This window comes from Phoca vitulina, unplaced genomic scaffold (assembly GCF_004348235.1).
Source record: "Phoca vitulina isolate PV1807 unplaced genomic scaffold, GSC_HSeal_1.0 scaffold1, whole genome shotgun sequence".
Taxonomy (NCBI): domain Eukaryota; kingdom Metazoa; phylum Chordata; class Mammalia; order Carnivora; family Phocidae; genus Phoca; species Phoca vitulina.
Window position 1 is genome coordinate 92,357,920 of NW_022589704.1, and position 24,556 is coordinate 92,382,475.

General features: G+C 35.8%; 1 protein-coding gene across 8 annotated transcripts in view; it reads left to right on the forward strand.

Annotated features, from left to right (window-relative positions):
- ZRANB3 (zinc finger RANBP2-type containing 3) overlaps positions 1-24,556 on the forward strand; it is a 310,759-nt gene that overhangs the window by 46,048 nt on the left and 240,155 nt on the right. For 2 of the 8 annotated variants that reach the window (XM_032411415.1, XM_032411374.1), the window contains exon 1: positions 9,332-10,273. The exons of 5 other annotated variants lie outside the window; for them this stretch is intronic. The gene's annotated coding sequence lies outside the window, so the exon portion shown is untranslated. Of the gene's footprint in view, positions 1-9,331; positions 10,274-10,660; positions 10,858-24,556 lie in introns of those variants that run through there. One more of the 8 variants, XM_032411381.1, reaches the window with a different exon arrangement.

Here is a 24,556-nt window from a genome sequence, read left to right on the forward strand (position 1 = left end):
GTATGTATATATACACACATACTTCACAACAAGTAAAATTAAAATTAACACTAAATTTAAAATCACTAAGTAAAAACAGTGATGATTTGTGAACCAATATGATGGTAAGAGTTTAAAACAATAGAAAAAATTTAGGGGCGCCTGGGTGGCTCAATTGGTTAAGCGACTGCCTTCGGCTCAGGTCATGATCCTGGAGTCCTGGGATCGAGCTCCGCATCAGGCTCCCTGCTCAGCAGGGAGTCTGCTTCTCCTTCTGACCCTCCCCCCCCCATGCTCTCTCTCTCTATCTCATTCTCTCTCTCAAATAAATAAAATCTTAAAAAAAAAAAAATAAAACAATAGAAAAAATTTAAGTCATTAGAAATGTGGAGAACTGAATAGTGGTTGAATTTTCAGGGTATCCCTGTACTGAATTTTGCAACATGGTTACCCAAAGTTTTATACTAGAAAGAAATTTTACAAAGTTCAATACTGCAGTTTGTTTTATCCAAACATTTTTATTATGGAAATTTTCAAGTGTATTCAAAAATAGAATAGTATACGGAAACTTCATGTAGTTGTTACCCAGCTTTAATAATTATGAACATTTCTAGTTATTTGTTCTATTCTGTATTTCTTCCATAAAAGCATACTTTTCTTTAGCTGGTATATTTTAAAGTAAATTCAAGAAATTATGTTTTACCCATAAACACTTCAGTTTTAATCTCTAAAAATAGGGATGTAAAAAATAGTGTAATTATCACAGCTGATAAATTCAAGGTAATTAATTCTTCATTATATCTATTATTTAGCCCATTTAAAAATTTTCCCCACTTATCTCAAAGTGTCTTTTGTACTATTGGTTTTTTCATATCAGTTTGAAACAGGGTCCACACATTGCATTTGATGGGCTCTTTAACTTACAGATCAGCAAATTTATAGGAATATTATATTTTTGTTTATAAATTTGCCTTATTAACTTTTAAAAATTTTCCTAGGTTGAGCTGGATTATTTTTAATATAAGGGAACATTCTGTAATGAATTTAAATATCCACTAGCACTTTGCATTTTTTTTGAATCCTCAAAATAATCTAATGGAATAAAGAAATACTCTAATGACTGGCCTTTCCAGAAAGTATCTACATAGTGCCTGCTGTGGTGCCCAGCACTTGAAAACACTGGTGTGGAGCAAAAAGAGCATGTGCTTTGGCCGTAGCTGGCCTCATGTCTGTTTGTTCCCTTTATTTCCACCATTACAGTCATGGTCATATTTTAAAACTTTGTGAAATGGGGGATGATAACATGATTCTCAGTTCAAGAGAGATTCCCAAAAAGTGTTAGATTTAATTATTGTGAGTTACTTAAAATATTTATGAGTAGATGAATTATATCTGGGAATTTCAGACATTCAGAATGACTGCAGTCAGAGACGTAGATGGAGGGCAGGAAGAACATACTCTCTAGCAGGAAAGACAGAGTAACTGAGACCCCAGTGTTAAGTGAACACTTCGTGTCTAAGTGTAGACTCAGTGGTTAGACCTGATTAGACTATTGCAGAGGGAAGAAGGTCAGATTTTTATCAGTAACAAGTCTGCTTTTTTATTCAAAAACAGACTTTTGGGAATAGTGACAAAAAATGGGAAGCATGTTACATTGATGAGTAGTTACTGTTTCTGGCAGCAGTTAAAAGTGGTCACTGGGAGAGTGAATGGTTGATTCTATCATTAGAAAGGGGGGAAACCAACAGATGAAACACAAAGTAAAACAGCCCTTTGTTCTGCAGAAGAAAAATGCCACCATTCCTATCTGCTCCTGTAGGCAGAGCCCGATGACCAGTATCCTGCAGTAAGTCCTGTGTGTGAATAGTGTGGGTGGGTGGTCTGTGTTGGGATGACGGTCACATCCTTTTGAGTTTCTTCTTAGGTTCTGTGTCTCTGCTACCTCTCTGGTATTTATATATACCCTCCCTGCTTTTAAAATATTTAACCTTCATCCCATCGTGGTAACTGAACTACATAGGAATCAAACCACAGCTATTGTTAAAAATATTTCAGTATCCATTCTTTTGTACAAAGAAATTCAGGGCAGGAGTTGGGGTCAAACGTGGCCAATTCCGTTGAATTCATATTCGTTACTCCAACTGGCATGAAACTAATTCTTCTTGATTTTATTGTCATAGATTTCTCTAAGTATATTCATCTATTAAGGAAAGTAAGTTTCCCTTGTAAAAGGTTTTTTTTTTTTGTCTTTTTTTTTTTTTAATTTGGAGCTCCAGAGCTGAGAGTGATTTCTACTGCTCTGGGCCACACTGCCACCTGGGGGCTAACAGGAAAGGCTGTTCTGGTGTTGTCCTAGCCAGTGCCAGAAATCTTTGACATTGACCTTGATTTTATTAAGACAAATACCAAGACACCATTATCTATTGGTAGGTACCAAAATAATGCAGTTGGCTTACCTGGTGGTGGTGTGGTATGATACAATATTATAAAAACATATTTAAAAATTTAATGTGATACTTCCATATTCTTTTGCTGTCTTTCACTTTTCCCTTATATTTTGGGGTATTACCAACTATCTTGAGACAAAGTTAATGTACATTTCCTGGGTCCTTTTATATGTATACTGCTACTTTATACTTATAGAGAGTAGTATGTGAGTACTGGTAGTTTACCTTTTATTACCATAAAATTGGTTAGTATATGAGTGTCCTTCTAGCAGAAATATTTTGAACATATATAAACATTTTTGTACTATTGATATGTATTTATTTTCTTTAATGAAAGATGATTTTTGTTACTATATGCTATTTGGCGCTTTAAAATGTGTAATTGAAGAACAAAAATTATATGATTCCACTTATATGAGGTACCTAGAATAGTCAAATTCATAGAGACAGAAAGTAGAGTAGTAATGGCCAAAGGCTAGAGATAGGAGTGGGGTAATGGGGAGTTACTGTTTACTGGATACAGTTTCAGTTTGGGATGATAAAAAGTGCAGGAGATTGACAGTGGTGATAGTAACACAGCAATGTGGATGTACTTAATACCATTTAATTAGACACTTAAACATGGTGAAAATGGTAAATTTTATGTTATATATATTTTACCCCAGTAAAAAAGGTATTCCTTTAGTAGTAGTATTGGGTGGTATACTTTCTTAGGGCATAGGAATGAGTAGGTATGTGAATTTCATTTTATAAAGCAGATGTTATGTGCTAGAAACTTCACATGTATAAGGCTATAACCCTATGTGGTATATACTTACTAGATTTCTTTTACCCATTAAGAAACTAAAGCTCAAAGAAGATCTTTTATAACAAATTTACTGACAGCTTAACTGTTCGATCAGCTCTCAGGATAATTTGTCACAAGTATACGATTTATAAGCTAATGAAAGAAGTAGCGGAGATGTGGACCTATTTCTGCTTGACTCTAGCATATGTTCTTTCTATTCTACCACCCTATCCATGAGAACATTTTAGGTTTATGTTACAGTGAAATGCTGACATGGCATCCTGTTATACTATAGATTCTGACATGTCATCATTCGATATTGGAAAAAGGCCCTATAACAGCAGTGGGAACACCCTGAAATAACCCAAGCTGTGTGTAACATCTGAGGGCTTTAAACAGGTCATGTCTAATTTGAGTAGACTATATAAGGTGGAAATGACTCATGTGCTGAGAGGTCATCTAATATAGTATTTTTTATTTTAAATTAGTTTTCCATCAGACATAAGGTTGGAGCTTCTTTTCATAATACCACGAGTCTCTAAGGGAAGAGGTTCATTCTTGTATCTGCTATTTTAAATTGCATTCTTCATTCCTATCTGCTTTTCTTGCTTCCTTTGGGAGACTCCTTCCTTCCAGTGAAAGAAAACTAAAGGTATCTCATCATGATGAATAATTTAATGAAGAAGTCTCAGCATAATGATTTTTAAACTCTAGTCATGAAACCACTGTCTTTCAGTAATGTTCTAAGCAAAAGAATTTTAGTGTAGACAACAAAAAAGATCTGGACATTCCCTTTATATTTGTGGTAATCTGATTTTACGTATATAACCTTTCAATTACCCTTGGAATTGGATATTTAGAATATTTCATATACTGTGGAGAAAACTAAATCAATCTTACTTTTCTTGAACCCTAGTATTTAACCATCTTTAGTGTTCCTGGGAATAATTCCCCAGTAAGAATGTAATTGTTAAATCACTACCTAATTACTTGATTTTGTCTATGCACAAAATAACTAGTATTTGTAAAACACCTAGGTTTTTAAATGAAGTTAGGATATTTGACTACAGTGAAACAATTCACATATTTTGTTAACGTGTTCCCCAAACTCTTACAGAGTACTGAGCCATACTGGAATGCTTCTTTGGAGGCCAAGGAACTTGTTGCTGACATAGTAATAATTTGGTTGTTTGCACATTTTATAAAATATTAAAATGTTCCCAGTTACCATAGTCCTTAAATAACTTAGGGTGAGATGTTATCTGTGAAGTGTTGGCTTGTGAGTAGGAGGGAAATTATATGTTACAGTGTTATATAAAACTGACTCATATGAGTGGGTGAAAAATCCCAAGAATACCAGACACCCACACTTGAAAAAGCCATTATGTGTCGTTTTTCTTTTTATACCATGTTCCTGCAGGCTGCTTAATGGAGCTGCATTCATTAAAGAAATCTCTATAAGTTCTTTCATTGCCTTCATGAATATCTTCCTGTTAAAAAAAAAGTGAAATAACATTTTTTGTCATTTAAAAAATCATTGTTCACAGGACAAAAAGTTTGATTCAGTATTTGAAGTAATTCACTTCTCTGTGCTTCAGGTTTTTTAAATTGGTTAAAATCAAGAGAATCAAACATACCTACTTTTGGAGTATATTAGAATATTTGTTAAATCCTATATAAATACAATTAAATTATCTTTTAGCAAGTAGTAATCTAGGTCTTGATAAACAGCTAATGCTGTTTTACTGATTAAAAACAGTATATTATATGGCGATGTTATCACAGATTAGCCCGTTAGGTAATTCAAGTTTAATCAAGGTATTCCTTTGCATAGTAACATTAAATATTTTTAAATATATTTGTTATGTTATCCAAAATGTTTTGGTTGGATTTCACAAATTAGGTTTTGTTTCTATGGAGATTTTTGTTGTTGTTTGATTTTTAAAGAACGCTTCCTTGGTTCTTGCACCACATGTGCTAACTAAGCCTTACTGTTTTATTCAAATTCTCCTTCCTCTTTTTACCATTCTTTGTCCAAACTGAGAATCTCAACTGTACTAAAAAAAAAAAAAAAGTTCCTATTGGTTGAGAAGAATGTAACCTTCATTTGAAAATAGTAAAAGGACAGTTCTTGCTGTGAAATAGGTCTTCCAAAAGACACTTTCATTTATGTTTTTTAATTATCATAAGACCTCTTTGATGGTGATGGTGTTATCCTAACTTTTTTGAAATGAAAGCTATAGCTTTGAGAGGTAAAGTAACTTGCTCATCTAGTAGAGTTGGGATTTCAACCTAGACAAAACCTCTGTTCTTTTATTTTTATTGTGCTGTAAAACACAGTATATATGCATTTTTGTACATAAATCTTTTGAAGGGTGTTTTGTTGCTGTTTACAGATGTAGCATATATATATATAATTTCTGGTATATAATTTCTGTTATATATATTCTGTTATATATATATATTCTGTTATATATATATATATAATTTCTGTTGAATTGCATGCCTGTCTTGAACTCTGTTAAAAAAAGAAATCTAATGAGCAATTTGTCCCCTTAATCTTCTGAAAATGAGATTCTATTCAAACTGATTTCTATTATGATTATTAATATATTTTTAAAAATGAGTTTAATATGATTATTAAAATAACTCTCCTTATGACCCAATAGTAATTCTTGTTATAATTGTCATACCCCATCGTGTAACTAAAGCTGTGATCAAATTACCAATATTATTTTTACAAGATGCTTATTTGCTTTAGTTAAGAGGCAGCATGAAAGCATATTAAGTAAATCCTAATTTCTGTGATATATATATACACACACACATATATATCATGTATGTATATGTATGTATTTATCTTTTTGTATTTGTGTATGTATGTATCATAAAATTTTAAGTAGGGTATGTTGCACATGTAGAAAACTGTTGATTTGTCATTTTTCCTGAGACTTTTCTTAGTTAATGAAAAGTTAATTTGATCAGCAGGGACCTCAGAGGATAATTTTAAGTTAGAATCTTTCATACTTGTATCTAAGATTATCATTGCTTGGACTCATGGGGCATCTTTATTTTTTATCATTTATACTTTAATTTCTATGATCTCATCTTAGATATTACTCCTACTGTCTGCAGATAGATGTGTTGAGGTGATAATTCTTGATGATTTTCTCAGTAGAATTTAAGCTATTTGTGACAACTGATTCTTACTTAGTTCTATCCACTAAATCATTGTTTGCAAATATGTCTGTCATATCTATGGGAATTTTTTATTTTGTCTTTTTGTCTTAGGGATAAAAGTTATATAGGTAAAAACTAGTTTCCAGAAATAATTCCCAATTGGAATAACATTTTCATAGAATTGGACTTTGTTTCTTAAACCATTGTTCCTCACATTAGAGTCCAAATAACTCACTTGTTTTCTGAGGTAATTTCAAATAAATATCCACTGAATGGCTATTTACTGGACACAGAGAGAGGCCCTTGGAGTGCAGAAGTGGATAAGACATTGTCTTGTTTTCAGGAAATACATTGCCTAATAGCAGAACATACATAAAGAAATTTTATTGTAGTGTGATGGATGTTACTGTAGAAGGATGTTCGAGGTACAGAATGCATACTGATTGAAAATGAGGGCATGGAACAAAGATTGTATGAGAATGCTTCTCAGGGGACTAAATCTAAGCTGATTTTGAAGGACAAATATGCACTTACTAAGAGGCTGGAATATAGTAGGGAATTTTCATGGGCTTACTTCAGGTAAAATGAACACTGTTTAGGGAAATATATAGAAAAAATTCATATTTATTCCAAAAGATTATTTTAAAACTGTTTCTCCTTGTTTTTTAAGTAAAATATTGCAGTAATTAGAGCATTTATCAAGAACACTTGCAGTGGGTGCCTGGGTGACTCAGTCGTTAGGCGTCTGCCTTCGGCTCAGGTCATGATCCCAGGGTCCTGGGATCGAGCCCCACATCGGGCTCCCTGCTCCGCGGGAAGCCTGCTTCTCTTCTCCCTCTCCCGCTCCCCCTGCTTGTATTCCCTCTCGCTGTGTCTCTCTCTGTCAAATAAATAAATAAATAAAATCTTTAAAAAAAAAGGAAAAAAGAACACTTGCAGTGACCTAAGTATTCAACCATCTCTGATCGTTGGTAAGCATTAATGGTGGTCCTAAATAGCAGATAATGGAAATGAATAAGATACCTGGATTATCTGCCAACTTTTTATATATAACTTTATTATAGTTAGCTGAAAATTTAACTATGTTATTTAAAGTGTAAATTCTATGTGTGATTTATTTATTTAACATACGTATATTGAGTTGGTACCCCCACTTTACAAGCAGAAAACTAAGGTACAGAGGTGAAGTAATTTTCCTACACGTACTGGTATAAATAGAGGAGCCAACATACATTTTGATTCCAGAGCCAGTGCTTAAAGAAATAAAAAAGGTCAGTAGGCTGGAGTGGTGAGGGTGAGACAGGGCACAAAATGAGGCTGGAAGCTTGGCTGTGCTGAGGTGGGAGAGAGTGAAGCTAGAGAGGCAAAGTAAGGAAAGGGAGGCATTCTTGTTTGTTTTTAAGTTGAGTAATACTTAGCCTATGGAAATGCTAATAAAAATGATCCAGCAAAGATGGACAATTAGAAGATACAGGTGACAGAAAAGCTAATCAATAATGAAGGGGCTGAGAATGTAAGATGTGGTGGTACGCCTCTGAAGAGGAAGGAGATGAGCATGGTACTGAAGCAGGTGAGTTAAGGTTGGTGTTGGGAAGTTAGAGGTGGTTAATATATCACCTGCACCAGCCTATTAGGCTGCTTCATTTCTGCACATCATCTTTAACCGATCTCTGTGGTATACCTGCAAGAACACCATATACAGTTTAGAAGTGTTCATGGAATTCATTTGGGAGTGTAATAACTGAAGAGGATAAGAATAGGAGGCTTGGTATTTGGAAGTCTTAAGGGAGAAACCTGTGACTGCATAGTACAAGGGGGAAAGTGAGGTAATAGTCTGCTCAGTTTAAATGCAAGCAGAGAATGAAAGCCACTTGGGGCGCCTGGGTGGCTCAGTCGGTTAAGCATCTGCCTTTGGCTCAGGTCATGATCCCAGGGTCCTGGGATCAAGCCCTGCATCGGGCTCCCTGCTCGGCGGGGAGCCTGCTTCTCCCTTACTCTCTACCCCTGCTTGTGTTCCCTTTCTCACTGTCTCTCTCTCTCTGTCAAATAAATAAATGAAATCTTTAAAAAAAAAGAAAAAGAAAAAGAAAGCCACTTATTCCAGTCTTAATTAAGCTTGGGTCTAGGAGAAGCTGTAGCAAGAAATACAACTAAGTTATAGGAAGAAGTACTGGACTCAGAGAGAAAATACCTCTACCTTAAAGGAAATGAAGACATTCTGTCCACAGTAATAGTGATAGCATCGTACTTTAAAGAATCTAAACTTTTTCTAAGCTCTTTTTCTAAGAGCTTTTGTATGCAATAACTTTTCAGATCAATGAATCAGAATTCTAAAGCTGGAGGATACTTAGGTATTATTATTGTCCATTTAATAGAAGAGAGAACTGAGACCCGCAGAGGTGAAGTGATTCATCCAAGATCTGAAACACAGCTCTTGGTGTCCAAACTCATACTGCAGGTTCTTAACTTCTAGTTTACTGTTCTTCCCACCACACAATGCTGCCTCCCGTTTCAGCAACTTAACTAAAACTGTTTTTGCAAGGCCCTTATATGTATTTGAAGATTGCCATAGTGCCTCATCCTCACTTTTCCAAACATTTTTCCTCTTAAAGTAATTTATTCATTCATTCTTCATATGTTGTGTTTTTCATATTCTTCACTCTCCTGGTGACTCTCTTCTGAGTTGCCAGCATTTAATCGATGTTTCTCTTCAAGTGTATAATTTAGATTGTCAGCTACTTGGTCTGCATAATATCTGTTAGATGAAACCATGAACTTTATTTTGCTACTCATTAAACATTTATGATGTGGTAGGATAAATACTCTCAGTGAATATGCTACTTTCTTATTAACTTATATTTTAATTACCTTATTTAAAAACTGTATCAGAGCATCCTTTCTAAATTTAAATTTCAACTTTAATTTTTTTTTCTTCCCCTTAACTGGCAGTTACCTAATCTTTTGATGAAAATCTTTGAAAGTTTAAAATTCAGGTCAAGTGACAGTTCATTATCATTCTCAGGATGTAATCAGACTGGCTATTCCAGAAGGAATTTGGTGAACAAATGAAGCAATAAGATTTCATATTTTTCTGAATTCTTGTTGTTGTTTTTTTTTGCTGGATTAAATTAATTTGCAGAACATGAAACTGAATATGTATGTGAAGTTGAAAATAAATGTTTAATAACTCAGACTTGTACTCCCGGATATAGATTTCATTAAGTTTTTATAGGGACAGATGGGTAGGGTGATGACAGAATTAGGTAACTGCCAGTTAAAGGAGAAATGTTTAACTGAACCTTAAAACGCAATAAGAACTAAGAATTTCTGAATCTAAGATATTTTGCATGAGTGTCCTTTGATAAGTCTGCTGAGGATTTATTTTCCTCATCGATAGAATGAAGAGACTTATCCATGCATGCAGGAATCATTTGCATCATACCTACTTGTACTAGGAACTGAGGGTACCATTCCAATTCTAACCTTCTTCCATTCTGTTCTCCTTCTGCTTTCCTGTGGACTGAAATGCCTTCTTCCACCCACTTTCTTTTTGGTGTTGGGGTGCAGTCAAGCTGGAGCTGTTTCTCAGTTCATCCTGCTTGCCCAGAGTACAAAAGCTTCTAACTAAATGGGTCTGGAGTAGTTTGTATAGTTTTCTTTTGAAGCAGAGCTGGAGTCCTAACACATCTAACAGACTCCCATCTGGCAACTCCTGTCACCTATTACAACATTAAGTGATAGAGAGATCCTTAAGCCACAGGAGTTAGATGAGTGGCATATGCATGCTGTGAAAGAAGCATACATATGAGGTAACTTTGTACTGTAGATCCTCTTCAGAACCATGCCTGAACTCCTCCTCAAACTACCTTGCAGCGGCCAGGTAGGTAGCACTTACCTCATATCTCAGGGGATAGCTGCTACTTGGGTCCAGCCAGTTATTGTCATACCAGAGGACCCACCAGAGGACCCATCCAATTTTGCTAGATTTCTCCATTTTTCAAGGATTTTTTTAAAAAGATTATCTATTTATTTATTTGACAAAGAGAAAGAGCAGCACAAGCGACGGGACGGGGGGCAGCAGAGGGTGAGGGAGCAGGGACTCCACCGAGCAGGGACCCCAGTGCGGGGCTCGATCCCAGGACCCTGGGATCCTGACCTGAGCTGCAGGCAGATGGTTGACTGAGCCACCCAGGTGCCCCTTCAAGGATTTTTTTTTAATGAAATATTAGGATTTTTAAATGTTAGCAACGAATATGAATTTCCAGAAAGCTCTCTGGGTCCAAAACAAGTCCTTTTGTGAGCCAGACTGCCAGTTTGCAGCCTCTACTCTAAGGAGAACAGTGTGACATAGATCCCTGGACGTCCCCATAGCCCCACTTGCTACCACTGCCATTTTTACCCTGACTCTGAGACTGGTAAGGAGGAAGAATAACAAAAGCAAGTGGGAACTTACTTGCTTTTTGGGTAAGTTGCATTACTTCATCTCTTCTATTTTCTGAAGAGGAAAAGCATTTAAAAAAAGCATTAAACATTAAAGCATTAAGCCTATTTTCCTCTGAGAAACTTTTTTGGGTAAGTTTATGTCAAAATGATAACTGCTCAATTTTGTTTCAAGAATTGACCTTACCTGTCTGTTGAAATTGACTGTAGTACATCTTTGAGATTTTATAATTCAGCCTTTTCTTGTCCTTTTTGCTTCTTAAAATGATGAGAATTGTGGATATTTGCAAACATTAATAGGTAGAAGCTTATGGTTTATAGATGAATGGATTTGGAACTTGGTCAGAGAATTTGATTTTTCTCTGAATTAAACTGTTCCCAAGCTTTTTTTTTTTTTTAAGATTTTATTTATTTATTTGAGAGAGAGAGATCAGAAGTGGGGGTAAGGGACAGAGGGAGGGAGACAAGCAGACTCCCCACTGAGCAGGAAGCCCAATGCGGGGCTCTATCTCAGGACCCTGAGATCATGACCTGAGCTGAAGGCAGATGCATAACTGACTGAGCCAACCAGGCGCCCCAAACAATTCCCAAGCTTATAATTCTAAAGCTAATTTCTGTGGCCAATGTTTATGTTAGTCAAGAGAAAGTTTCTGATACATTTTTGGGGAAAAACAGAAGGAAAAGCAGGGGCAATTGGCATTTGTAAGAAAGACCAAATGCCATTTACTGAAAAGGCAAGACTACTTAAAAATTTCTGCTTACTTATGTCATCCTTCCATAAAATTTTTAAATGTTTAATATAGATCCTTTCAAACATGTATGTAACAGAAAAAGAATAATATAATAGCTTCAACAAGTTACCAACCCACATAGATCCCCCAAGCTTTATCATCCTGCTGGAATTTTTTTTTTTTTTTTTTTAGATTTTTTTATTTATTTGACAGAGACACAGCGAGAGAGGGAACACAAGCAGGGGGAGTGGGAGAGGGAGAAGCAGGCTTCCCGCGGAGCAGGGAGCCCTATGCGGGGCTCGATCCCAGGACCCTGGGATCATGACCTGAGCCGAAGGCAGACGCTTAACGACTGAGCCACCCAGGTGCCCCTGGACTTTTTTTAAAATTTAAAAATTTTTATTTATTTTTAAAGATTTTATTTATTCATGAGAAAGAGAGAAAGAGAGAGAGGGGAGGGCAGAGGCAGAGGGAGAAGCAGCTTCCCACAGAGCAGGGAGCCCGATGCAGGACTAGATCCCAGAACCCCGGGATCACAACCTGAGCTGAAGGCAGACGCTTAACCGACTGAGGTTAAAAATCCAGGCAGCCTGGATTTTTTTTTTTTAAAGCAAAATCACAAGCTTTTAAATATTATGCTTCTATGTGTGTACTCAGTTAAAGGGAATTGTCACCACAGATTTCTTCTATAACTGGATGCAGTCATTGGGAATAAGTTTTGAAGTGACCCTTGGGGCCTCAGTTGCCGGGAAGTAGGAGCTTTGTAGTACTTGTGATCAACTGAAGTAAAGAAGACTCCTGCACTACTAGATTTGTCAGACGAAGTGTCTGTTGGTGCTTTTATGTTATTACCCAGTCCATAAAGTGTTTATTAGTGGCACAGCAGTTTATTCAAATGTATGTGTAAGTGTATATATCTGAAGATTGAATAAACTAAGGTAATTAATGTTTTTATTTTACTTTAAGTTACATTTGTCTTTTAATTTGAATTCACATCCAATTTAGTCTTTTTCAGGGTAAGAATGTTTACTGAATTCTTAACTTGCCTAGAGACTCTGCTAAATGATTTACATGTTTTAAATTATTTAATCCTTGTAACAGTCTTTTGAGACATGTACTATTGTCTAGGTTTTGCTAATGAATAAGCCAGACTCCAATGCATTTAATGTTTCTTGGCCAGAAAATGGTAGACTCCCTATTTGAATAGTTTGTTTGATTAATGAACTACTGTCTTTTCATCATACCCTATTGCCAGAGAGCCTATTCAGAGCTGTCTGGTCAGTGTTAAGTGCAGTATTTTCAGTTTATCAGCTCACAGTTTTAGTCTGAACTACTAAACTATAATACCATAATCTACTATAATATTAATGTTGATTATATTTATCTATAGCAAAAACCTGCTTCATGAATCTGCCACTAGACCTAATTTACAGGCATTTTGTTTACCACTTACTTGACTGTGAAGGTCAAACCTGCCATTCTTATTCATAGTGTAATTTATGAATAATGTATGCATCAACTATCCAGGAGTGATGAAGGTGAGCATATAAATTTTTCACTCTTATCCTCAATAGGAATATCCGCCTGAATGATGATTTTCAGGCCTTTTCTCTGTCACTGTCTAGTAGAACTTCCTTTAATGAAGGAAATGTTCTGTCTTTGTGGCTGTCCATTATAACACCTGCTAGCTACTATGGCTCTTGAGAACTTAAATGTGGCTAGTGTGATGGAGGGGCTGAATTTTGTTTTTTCGTTTCATTACATTTTTATTGAAGTATAGTTGAAACACAGTGTTATATTAGTTTCAGGTGTACAGCCAGTGATCTATTAACTCTATATGAAAGAAACTTCATAGAGGTTTTCCCAAATTAGATAACATTCCTAGAAATGTACATGACTTATCAATATTGAGTTGGGAAATTAAAAGGCTATTTGTTGTTTTTTGTTTTGTTTATTTTTGTTTTAATTCCAGTATAGTTAACATACAGTGTTAGTTCCAGGGGTACAATATAGTGATTCAACAATCCTATACATTACTTACTACTACTCATTGCATTCTTAAATGCCTTCACCTATTTCCCCCATCCCCCTACCCACCTCCTTCTGCTAACCATCCATTTGTTCTCGGTAGCTAAGAGTTTGTTTCCTGGCTTGTCTCTTTTTTCCTTGTTCGTTTGTGTTGTTTTTTAAATTCCACATGAGTGAAATCATATGGTATTTCTCTTTCTCTGACTGACTTATTTTGCTTAGCATTATACTCTATAGATCCATCCATCTTGCTGCCAATGGCAAGATTTCATTCTTTTTTATGGCTGAGTAATACTCCATTGTACATATATGTCCATGTATATATATCCATATATACCTGGATACAATGAATATTAATGGATAAATTCTTCCACTGTATATGTATATATACCCTTGTATACACACACACACATACGCAATTCTATTCTTCTATTGATAGACACCTATGTTCTGTTGATAGACACTTAGGTTGCTTCCATAACTTGGCTACTGTAAATAATGCTACCATAAACATAGTGGTGCATATATCTTTTTGAATTAGTCTCTTCATATTCTTGGGGTAAATACCCCATAGTAGAATTACTGGATCATAGAGTAATTCTATTTTTAATTTCTTAAGGAACCTCCATACTGTACAGTGACTGCACCAATTTGCATTCCCACTAACAGTGCACAAGGGTTCCTTTTTCTCCACATCCACTCCAACACTTGTTTCTTGTATTGCTGGTTTTAGCCATTCTGATGGTGTGAAGTAATCTCATTGTGGTTTCGATATGTATTTCTCTACGATAGTGATGTTGACTATCTTTCATGTGTCTGTTGGCCATTCATGTCTTCTTTGGAAAAATGTCTATTCATGTCTTCTGCCCATTTTTAAATTGCATTATTTCATTTTTGTTGTTAAGTTCTATAAGTTCTTTATATATCTTGGATACTAACCCTTTAGAAGGTTGTCTTTTACTTTTGTTGATGTTTCCGTTGCTGTGCAGAAGCTTTTTATTTTGATATAGTCCCAATACTTTATTTTTGCTTTTGTTTCCCTTGCCTCAGGAGTCATAGCTAGAAAAATTACTGCCTATGCTATCCTACAGGATTTTTATGGTTTTAAGTCTCACATTTAGGTCCTTAAACCATTTTGAGTTTTCGTGTATGGTGTAGAAAAGTGGCTGACTTTCATTCTTTTGCATGTAGCTGTCCAGTTTTCCTAGGATCATTTGTTGAAGAGACTGTCTTTTTCCCTTTGCATATTCTTGCCTCCTTTGTAGAAGATTGATTGACCATATAGCTGTGGATTTGTTTCTGGACTCTCTGTTCTGTTCCATTGATGTATGTGTCTATTTTCGTGCCATTACTATAGCTTTGTAGTATATCTTGAAATTTGGGATTGTGATACTTCCAGTTTTGTTTTTGTTTTTCAAGATTGCTTTGGCTATTCAGGACTTTTGTGGTTCCATATAAATTTTAGGATTATTTGTTCTAGTTCTGGGAGAATACTATTGGTATTTTGATAGGCATTGCATTAAATGTGTATATTGCTTTGGGTAATATAGACATTTTAACGATACTTATGCTTCCATTCCATGAGCATGGAATATTGTTCCATTTGTTTGTGTCACTTCAATTTTTTTCATGAAGATTTTATAGTTATTAGAGTACAGGTCTTTCACCTCCTTGGTTAAGCTTATTCCTATATATTTTATTATTTTTCGTTCAATTTTAAGTGGGATTGTTTTCTTAATTTCTCTTTCTGCTGCTTCATTATTAGCATATAGGAATGCAACAGATTTCTGTATATTGATTTTGTATCCTGTGACCTTACTGAATTCATTTATCAATTCTAGTAGTGTTTTGGTAGAGTATTTAGGGTTTTCTATTTATAATTTTATTTCATCTGCAAGTAGTAAAAGTTTTACTTCTTCCTTATCAATTTGGATGCCTTTTATTCCTTTTTCTTGTCTGATTGGTGTGGTTAGGACTTCCAGTAGTATGTTGAATAATAGGAGAGTGGACATCCTTGTCTTGTTCCAGATCTTAGGGGAAAAAGCTCTTAGTTTTTCCCCTTTGGGCATGATGTTAACTATGGGATTTTCATATATGGCATTTATTATGTTGCAGTATGTTTCCTCTAGATCTGCTTTGTTGAGGGTTTTTATCACGAATGTATGTTGTACTTTGTCTAATGCTTTTTCTGCATCTACTGAAATGATCACATGGTTTTTATCCTTTATCTTGTTGATGTGGTGTATTGATTTGCAAATATTGAACCACCCTTGCATTTTAGGAATAAATGCCACTTGATTGTGGTGAATGATTTTTTAATGTATTGTTGGATTCATATTGCCAATATTTTTTTGAAGTTTTTTGCATCTGTGTTCATGAGATACTGGCCTATAGTTCTCCCTTTTTTTTGTAGTATTTTACCTGGTTTTGGTATCAGGTTAATGCTGGCCTCATAGAATGAATTTGGAAGCTTTCCTTCATCTTCTACTTTTTGGAATAGTTTGAGAAAAATAGGTATTAATTAACTCTTCTTTAAATGTTTGGTTGAATTCACCTGTGAAGCCATCTGGTCCTAGGCTTTTGTTTTTTGGGAGTTTTTTTGAATACTGATTCAGTTTCATTTCTGGTAATCGATTGGTCTATTCATATTTTCTGTTTCTTCTTGATTCAGTTTTGGGAGGTTATATGTTTCTAGGAACTTATCCATTTCTTTTAGGTTGTCCAATTTGTTGGCATATAATTTTTAATAATATTCTCTTATAATCTTTTGTATTTCTATGGTGTTAGTAGTTATTTCTCTTCTTTCATTTCTGATTTTATTTACTTGAGTTTTCTTTCCTTTTTTTTTTTTTAAGTTTGGTTAAAGGTTTTTCAATTTTGTTGATCTTTTCAAAGAACCAGCTCCTGGTTTTATTGATCTGTTCTAGTGTTTTTTATTTTCTATTTCATTTATTTCTGCTCTAATCTTTATTATTTCCTTCCTTCTACTGGTTTTGGGTTTTCTTTGTTCTAATTCTAGCTCCTTCAGGTGTAAGGTTAGGTTGTGTTTTTTTATTTTCCTGCCTTCTTGAGGTTGGCCTGTATTGTGATAAACTTCCCTCTCAGAACATTTGTTACAGCATCCCAAAGATTTTGGAACAAATTTTCATTTGTCTCCATGTGGTTTTTTTATTTCTTTGATTTCTTGGTTGACCTGTTAATTGCCTGTTAACCTCCATGTATTTGTGCTCTTTCCAGATTGTTTGTTGTGGTTGATTTCTCCTTTCGTACCATGTGGTCAGAAAAGGTGCATGGTATGATTTCGATCTTTTTGAATTTGTTGAAACTTGTTTTGTGGCCTAATACGTGATCAGTTCTGGAGAATGTTCCATGTGCAGTTGAAAGGAATGTGTATTCTGATGTTTATGGATGGAATGTTCTGAATATATCTGTTAAATCCGTCAAGTCCAATATGTCATTCAAAGCCACTATTTCCTTGTTGATTTTCTGTTTGAATGATCTACTTTCAGATACTTTAGGTTTGTTATTAACTGTTTTATGTATTTCTGTGTTTTCATGATAGGTGCATAAATATTTACAATTGTTTTATCTTCTTGTTGGATTTTTCCCTTTATGATTATATAGTGTCCCTCTTTGTCTCTTGTATAGTCTTTGTTAAAGTCTATTTGTCCCATATAAGTATTGCTACCCTGGCTTTTCACTTCCACTTGCATGAAAAAGTTATTTCTATCCCTTCATTTTCAATCAACATGTGTCTTTAGGTCTGAAATGAGTGTCTTGTAGGTAGGTTATAGATAGTCTTGCTTTTTTATCCATTCACTCACCCTATGTCTTTTGATTGTAGCATTAGTTCATTTACATTCACAGTAATTATTTTCTCAAAAGATTTTATTTATTAGAGAGAGCGAGAGAGAGCATGAGTGGGGAGAGGGAGAGTCAGGCTCCCTTCTGAGCAGAGCTCGATCCCAGGACCCTGGGCTCATGACCTGAGCCAAAGGCAGACACTTAACCAATAGAGCCACCCACGTACCCCCATTCACAATAATTATTAATAGGTATGTACTTATTGCCATTTTGTTACTTTTTGATGATTGTTTTTGTACTTCTCTGTTCCTTTTTTCTCTTGCTCTATATTGTCTCATGATTTGCTGACTTTCTTTAGTGATATACTTGGATTCCTTTCTTTTTTTTCTTTTTTTACATCCCTATTACTGGTTTTTGGTTTGTGGTTACCATTAGGTTTGTATATAGCATCTTTTACATATAGTAGTCTATATTAAGTTGATGGTTGTTTTAGTTTGAACCCATTCTTTAGTCCTCTCCCTCAATGCTTTAGGTATATGGTGTCATACTTTACATTCTTCTATTTTGTGAATACCTTGACTAATTTTTATAAATACACTTATTTTTACTGTTTTTAACTTCCTACTTTTCTTACTCTTACTTATAGTCTTTCCTTTTCACTCAAAGAGTCCCTTTGAACATTTCTTGTAGGGCTGATTTAGTGATCATGAATTCCTTTAACTTTTATTTGTCTGGGAAACTCTTTTTCTCTCCTTCTGTTCTGAATGATAGCCTTGCTGGATTGAGTATTCTTGGCTGCAGGGTTTTTTTTTTTTTTTCCCTTCAGCACTATGAATATATCATGCCACTTTGTTCTGGCCTGCAAAGTTTCTGCTGAAAATTCAGCTGATAGCTTTATGGGGTTTCCCTTGTATGTAACTGTTTTCTTTTGCTGTTTTAGAATTTGCTTTTTATCACTACTTTTTAACATTTTAATTACTGTGTCTTGGTGTGGACCTCCTTGGGTTGATTTTGTTGGGGTTCTCTGTGCCTCCTGGATCTCAATTTCTGTTTCCTTCTCCAGATTCCAGTTTTCAGCTATTATTCAAATACATTTTCTGCCCCCTTTTCTCTCTCCTCCTTCTGAGATCCCTATAATGCACATGTCATTATGGTTATGGTGTCACCACGTTCCTCCTTTTCTTTTTTAGAAAATATTTTATTTATTTATTTGAGAGAGAGAGTGTGTGAACACATGAGCGGGGGAAGGGCAGAGGAGAGGGAGACAGAGAGGGATAAGCAGACTCCCTGCTATATATCCAGTGTATTTTTAATTTCATTTATTGAATTCTCCATCTCTAATTTGTTCCTTTTTATATTTTCTATCTCTTTGTTAAGGGTCTCACTGAGGTCTTCCACTGTTCTCAAGTCCAGTGAATATCTTTATAACCATTACTTTAAATTCTCTATCAGTCATATTACTTATCTCTGTTTTGATTAGGTCTCTTTCTGTGATTTTGTCTTATTCTTTCATTTGGGACATATTTTTCTCTCTTCTCGTTTTGTGTACCTCTCTGTGTCTTTTTCTTTGTGTTAAGAAAGTCATCTGTGTCTCCTGCTCTTGAAAGTAGTGACCTTATGAAGATGGAATCTTGTAGTGCCCTTCCATGCAGTATCCCCTGTTCAGCAGGACCTGATGCTTCAGGGGTATTTCCTATGTGTGTTGTATGTACCCTGCTGTTGTGGCTCAATTGCTTTTCCCTTCAGACCAGTTGTCTACCATGGCTCTCTTTGCCTGTTGTAGACAAGGTTTGGTCCTTGTGTTGTTGGTGGGCAAGTCTGGGTCCTCCCTGGGCTTAAGTTGAGTCTAAACAGGCATTTGCTAGAGATGCAGTAGCTCCAAACTACAGGGCACTTTCCTTGTGTTATCCCTAGAGAAGATTTTGTTGGGGGCAGGGCCTGCAATCAGACCACATGTCTGCCCCCAATCCACTGCTGGGGCCTCAATTTGACTGTGATTATATTCCCCTTGCCCCTGGGGCAGGAGTCACTTTAGAATGTTGCTGGCCCCTATCAGGGCTGCTTGCACACTGTCAGGTTTGTGACACCAGTTTGAATGTGTTCCAGCCAAGGGTCTGTGGAAGGGGAAGTCAACAGGACAATGTGGGGGTGAATTGCCCAGTACCAGCAAGGATTGCACCAGTTTGCTGAGTAAGGGGACCTGTAGCTGCCAGGACAATTTGAGACAGTGGATTCATAGAAGCCCATGTAGGGGCCTGTGATGTGTGCAGGGTTTGCCCAGATCTGCTTTGGGAGGAGACCTGGAACCAAGGCTTGGCCGGAGGGGGCATGTCCATAGGATAATGCGTGGGCAGGGTGTGCTGTTAGCAAGTTAGGTAACAAGTGTTGGTGCTGCCCTGGTGAGAGGCTGAATTTTTAATTTAATTTACTTTTAATTAATTTAGATTTAATTTGTCTAGTGGCTACCATAATGGATAGCACAGCTCTATAATAATCCTATAGGATTATAGTTTATATTAGATACGAATCATACATGTTATATGTTTATTTTAAATAAAAAATAAGGTATTTAATTCAATTTGGTCCTGAGAAGCCTTATTGGAGCAAGGAGTATAATTTATTAAATTGAACACTTAATACTTGTAAAGAAAATAAGAAATTGCCTTACTCAGATAGCAGAGACCTTATGAAACTAAACTTACTTCGGTTTATTTTATGCAAAAATCATTAAATAAGAAGTTTAAAATATTACTTTATTAATAATAATGCTTTTGGATGGGTGGAAAACTTTTAAGTTCAAAAGTTGTTAGCCATTTGGTCAATTTGCTATTTAAGCAGTAGACAGGAAAATAAAAACAACAGTTGCAGTAAGGAATTCTTGTGGCTGCATTTATAAAAAATTTGAAATAGTAAATCTTAGCCAGGTCAGGAAGAGAAGTCTTAAAATCTTACCTATATTGCCTCTCCCACCCCACATTGATTACCTTCCCACCCTCTGAATATTCTGATATATTTCCCTTTCTGTTTCAAGTGATTTTGTAAAGTATGAAATGTTACTGATGTTGGTGGTATACACACCTCTGAGAATGATGAAGACAATGGGGGAAAAAAAGACTTGAGAGCCAAGATTTTAAATTTTATAATTTGGAATAAATCAACTAAAGATTTGTTACTTAAAATTCTTCCTTCTTTTAATTTAAAAAGTTTTATTACCACTGTCAAATTACTGTAAATAAATCAGCCAGCAGATTTCTTTTTCTCTTTTTTTTCATTGTCACTATTCCAGAAGATTATGTTGAAAGTTTGAATAGAGTCCACTAAAGATGACTACACTGTTCAACAGTTTTCTTCATAAGGAGAATTTCTAAGTAGGTTTTAGCCCTAGAACTGGATGAAAACTTTTTTCTTTGTACAGTTCTTAATTTGGGGGACCTTTTTTTTTTTTTTTCCTGATTTTAAAAGACTTTTCCTGTTTTATTCAGGCTTCTTTTTTTTTTTTTTTTGAAGTAGGCTCCATGCCCAGTGTGGAGCCCTGTGTGGGGCCCATTAGGGTTCTAACATGGGGCCTGAACCCATGACCCTGAGAAGAAGACCTGAGCTGAAATCAAGATGCTCAACCTACTGGACCACCCAGGTGCCCCTTGTTTTATTCAGGCTAAGTGATTTAATAGGACCTACTCTGATTAGGGAGGACAATAACTTTTTTTTTTAAATCAAAGAATCATAATTTTTCTTTTTTTTTTTATAAGATTTTATTTATTTATTTGACAGAGAGAGACACAGCGAGAGAGGGAACACAAGCAGGGGGAGTGGGATAGGGAGAAGCAGGCTTCCCGTGGAGCAGGGTGCCCGATGCGGGGCTCGATCCCAGGACCCTGGGATCATGACCTGAGCCAAAGGCAGATGCTTAATGACTGAGCCACCCAAGTGCCCCGAATCATAATTTTTCATTGGAGCAAAGGATTCTGGTTTCTTCTCTCAGGGGCTCTCTTCAACAGAATGATAATAGGACATTTTTAATAGGTATTTGTAGTAATGTTCATTCGTCTGTGTCCAGGGCATGCTTCTTTCTTTTTCCTTTGATTTAAACCTCAAACTTTACTCTGGATAGAGTGGGGCACTAACGCTGTCAGAATAAGCTGAAAATGTATTAAAAGAGATGAAGAGATGAGTTCTAATAGCATGTTGATTGCACTGCAGCCCGAAATAACTCATGTGTATGAGAATAATCTTATGTTTTAACTGAGAGAAGAATGAGGCAGAAGGAGTTAACAAAGTAGAATGATTATATTCTTCCGTAATTACCAATTCCATCATTGGATTATCAGGACCCTGTGAATTCTGAGAATCTGAGAATCTGTCATACAGTGAGAAATAGTCATGATCACTATCTTTTTTTTTTCCTTTTTAGTTATTAAAGAAGATATAAGGAGTAACATGTTTGGGGAAAAGAGGTTTCAATAAACCTAAATTAGAATTTCTCAACCACAATGTCTGTCTGCTGGACTAAGAGCTAAGAGACCTGGGTTCCAGTTTTGTTCTAATGTTAATTATGTGTTTCACCTTGAGCAATTTACTTAACTTCTCTTGATCAGTTTTATTTTTCCCTTCAAATCCGTATTAGGGTTTTCCAGAGAAACAGAACCAACAGCATATCTATATTTTTGTCAAGACTTATTATGAGGAATTGGCTCGCATGGTTATGGAGGCCAAAAAGTCCTGAGATCTGCAGTTGGCAAGCTGGGGACACAGGAGAGTCAATCATGTAGTTAGTCCAAGTGTGAAGGCCAGAGAACCAGGAGAGCCAAAGCTGTTAAGTTCTAGTCCATAGGATACAAGCTTGAGACCCAAGAAGAGCTGATGTTTCAGTTCAAGTCCAAATAAGAAAAAAAAAAACTGTTGTCTCTGCTTGATGATAGGCAGGAGTTCCTGTTTACTTGTAGAAAGGTTAGCCTTTTTGTTTTATTCAGGCTTCTTTTTTGTTTTTTTTTGAAGTAGGCTCCATGCCCAGTGTGGAGCCCTGTGTGGGGCCCATTAGGGTTCTAACGTGGGGCCTGAACCCATGACCCTGAGAAGAAGACCTGAGCTGAAATCAAGATGCTCAACCTACTGGACCACCCAGGTGCCCCTTGTTTTATTCAGGCTAAGTGATTTAATAGGACCTACTCTGATTAGGGAGGACAATATGCTTTACTTTGTCTACTAATTCTAATGTTAATCTCATTCAGAAACACCCTCACAGACACACCCTGAACTTTTACCCAAATTTCTGGGCAACGCATGGCTCAGTGAAGTTGAGCCACAATGTTAACCATCATACTGTTGCTTCCCACCACCCCCCACCCCTGCCATTTCAAGGCTACATTCAAACACTTCACTACATTTAAAATAGCATATGTAAGGTATTGTTTCTAATAAAGCAAAGTAATAAAATTAGCATTGTCAACCTACAATCCAAATTAAAAAATAGAACATTAGTGATGATGTGGAAAACAAGGGCAAAAGAAATGTAGGTAAAATTAAATCTCCTTACAACTTGCAGCCCATTGACAAATACTTGAGTCAGGTAGAGTGACATTCCTCAAGGAACTTATAACTGCCTTAATGTTAATACTTTACTAAAGGCAAAAAACAGCCTTAGCCTGTCGTTAGCCAGACCTCCAGGATCCTGTAAGTCTTCTTTAACATATGAAAATACCTTTGGAAACTTCCTTTATCTCTACCCGCCCCCCCAAGATATATGTTAGTAGCCATCCTTCAAACATATGGCCCAGTGATAAATATCTGGAGGGTCTCATGACTTATGTTTTACTAGACAGTGGTAAATAACCTTATCTTAATGGCAGCTAGCCCCTCAAGGTCCTGGAAGTCTTGCTTCCAAATTCCTTAGAGATTTAAGCTATCCCTAACCCCCACTAAGAAGTATATAATCAGTCACTCATCATTATCCCAGTGCAGTCCTACTGCACACAGGTCCTGTCCCCATGCTTTAATAAAACCACCTTTAAAAAAAAAAAAAAGATTTATTTATTTATTTAACAGAGAGAGAGAGAGAGAGAGAGAGAGAGCACACATGCACAAGGAGGAGGAGTGGCAGGGAGCCTGATGTGGGGCTCAATCCCAGGACCCTGAGATCATGACCTGAGCTGAAGGCAGATGCTTAACCGACTGAGTCACCCGGGCGCCCCATAAAACCACCTTTTTGCACTGAAAACATCTCAAGAATTCTGTCTTGCTTGTTTGCTCCCAGACCCCAACTTCACATCAAGTGATACAATTGAATTTAATACAGGGTGTTTTTTATTTTTTTAATATTATAGTATTATAATAGATTTCTATTTTTTATCATAAACTTTTCAGATTCCAAGTAATGTTTATTGAAACTTGCATCACATTTTTTTCATCGATGGTGCTCAGTATCCCTGTAGTACCAATCATATGTTACTGAGCAATTGACGTATTATTCTACTGTGAACTCTAGACTTCGTAACATCTCCATTTGCACGTTTAATAGATATGTCAAAACAGTACGTCTAAAACCAATATATATTATAGATTGAGTGCAATCCCTATCAAGATTCTGGCTACCTTTTTTTTTTTTTGTAGAATTGACAAGCTGATCATAAAATTCATATGGAGTAAGATGCCCAGAATAGTCAAAGCAATTTTGAAAAAGAAAAACTCATATTTCCCTACTTCAAAACTCCTACAAATAAAATCAGAAATGAAAGGTATGACAGAAATACAAAGGATCATAATAGACTACTATGAACAATTATATGCCAAGAAATTGGACAACCTAGATAAAATGGATAAAGACTGAATCATGAAGTAGAAAATCTGAACAGACTGATTACTAGTAAGGAGATTGAATAGGTAATCAGAAACCTCCAAACAAAAGTCCATGACCAGATGGCTTCACTGTTGAATTCTACCAAGTCTTCAAAGAAGAGTTAATAATTATTCTTAAACTCTTCAAACAATAGAAGAGGAGGGAATACTTCCAAACTTATTTTATAAGACAAGCATTACCTTGATACTAAAACCAGGCAAGAATGCCACAAGGAAACAAAATTAAAGGCCAATACTCCTGACTAACACAGATGTAGAAATCCAGTAAAATATTAGAAAGCCACATTCAGCAATGCATTAAAGGATCA